Here is a 1,869-nt window from a genome sequence, read left to right on the forward strand (position 1 = left end):
AGTGCTGGGATTACAGGCGTGAGCCACCGCGCCCAGCCTGGTCCAACATTTTGATAAACACTGTTGTGGTTGAACTTGTAAGATCTTCAATTTGCAATTCCCCACCCAATCAAGACAAACACAAACACAGAATCACAGGGGAAGCCAACACTTGGATGATTAGAGCTTATTCTATTTGTCACCAAGGACTGTTCATGAACTAGGTGCTGTCAACCAGTCTGTTGCCCCCAATTAGATTGGAAAGTACTGATCAAATCAAAAGTAACAAATCCTCTTCCAGTCCCAGCAAGCTACATTGCTTGGAACGCTCTCTCAGAGCAATTGGTAGAGTTTCTGAACCTGCCATATTCACTAGCAAACCTAATTTAAGACTTTATGTTAAGAGATACTTTTTCTTCTACCATAATTGAAATGCTTCTTTACCTAGAATATCCTTATGTAATTCTTTTGAGCTACTTTATAAAATAACATAACTTATTGAAAAGTGGGGGGAAAGCCTTTATGGCAGATAATCCTCACAATCCTCCATGTGTAGGGTATTCTTATAATTCCCACTTAATAGAAGGAGAAACTGAGGCACAGAAAAGTTAACTGATCTACCCATTGTGATAACAGATACTAAGTGATGAAGCTGGCTGTTTTCCCACATATTCAGATCCTAGGGGCTGCACAGTTATCCCTTCAAGTGAAAAACAGAGATCTGGGAGTTGGTGATGCCCTTTGAGCAATACTTAAAGCCAGCCCTAACTAGAACTTTCCAGACACATGGGCCAATGATACTCTTTTTGTTAAAACCAGAGGGTTGTTTTCTGCCCTTGGCAGTTAAAAGAATACTAATACCAATACTTACTTCAAAGACTTTTTTTTCATGTTTAGATCCAGATTCCATTTTTTGCTTTGAATTGTTATTTCTGTGACATATTGACATCTTTAATAAAGATATTCAGAACATCTAGTATATTGTTGGCACCATGTAAATATGTTAGGTAAATAAATGTGTGCCTCTTACCTTTCACCTCCTCCTCAGTTCCAACCCTTTACTTCTCCTTCCACACAGTAATCAAACTAGTGGCTTATGCTCTGATTTTCCTTTGGGGTACGGTTTCTTTCTTACTTGAGAAAGTTCTAGGGAAACAATTTATTTTTATTGTCTGGAGCAAGTCTTAGATGGAATCTTCAGCACTTTTCAAATTGTACTTGAATTATCAGCCACAGAATAAGAGTTGTTGCTTTTATCAGTTAGCTGTATTTTAAAATTCTCAGGTGAATATTTGTGGTTATTTCAGCGCATCAGCAAATATGGTGGTTAATCTCCACCCTTCCTCCATCTGTTCTCCACCCTCACTGCCCTTCTCTGCACTCTGGATAGGGGGGAGGTACACCCATATACACTGCCTCATGAAGCCCATTTTGTCCTATAGTTTCTTGATGGAAAGGATCTACAGGAGATCAGAGTCAGAGAATAGAGAAGTTGAAGTATTTCTTACCCCACATTCTCCCTGCCCTTGATACTGTGGTCAGCCAGTGGCTTTACCTTCAGGATTATAGCTTCTATCAGTTTGCTCTCTTTCATTGGTTCAGCTGTCACTATTTCCTTTCCTTGGCCTTCAGGCCAAGCTGGGTGTGATAACAGCATATCACGCTTGCTAGGCCCTGGGTGCCTCAATGTGGCAGATTGTTTTTCCGAAAGGACAATCACAGAATTTCCTCTCCTACTTGCTCCTAAAGAACCTTGACATTCCTGCATCAAAAGATGGAATCTCTGTCCCCTCTGCACACCCTTGAACCTGGGATGGATTTTGTGTTGGCCTTGACAAATAGAATCAATAGCAGAGCCAGGCGCGGTGGCTCACGCCTGTAATCACAGCA

Source organism: Colobus angolensis, unplaced genomic scaffold (assembly GCF_000951035.1).
Source record: "Colobus angolensis palliatus isolate OR3802 unplaced genomic scaffold, Cang.pa_1.0 Scaffold215, whole genome shotgun sequence".
Lineage (NCBI taxonomy): Eukaryota > Metazoa > Chordata > Mammalia > Primates > Cercopithecidae > Colobus > Colobus angolensis.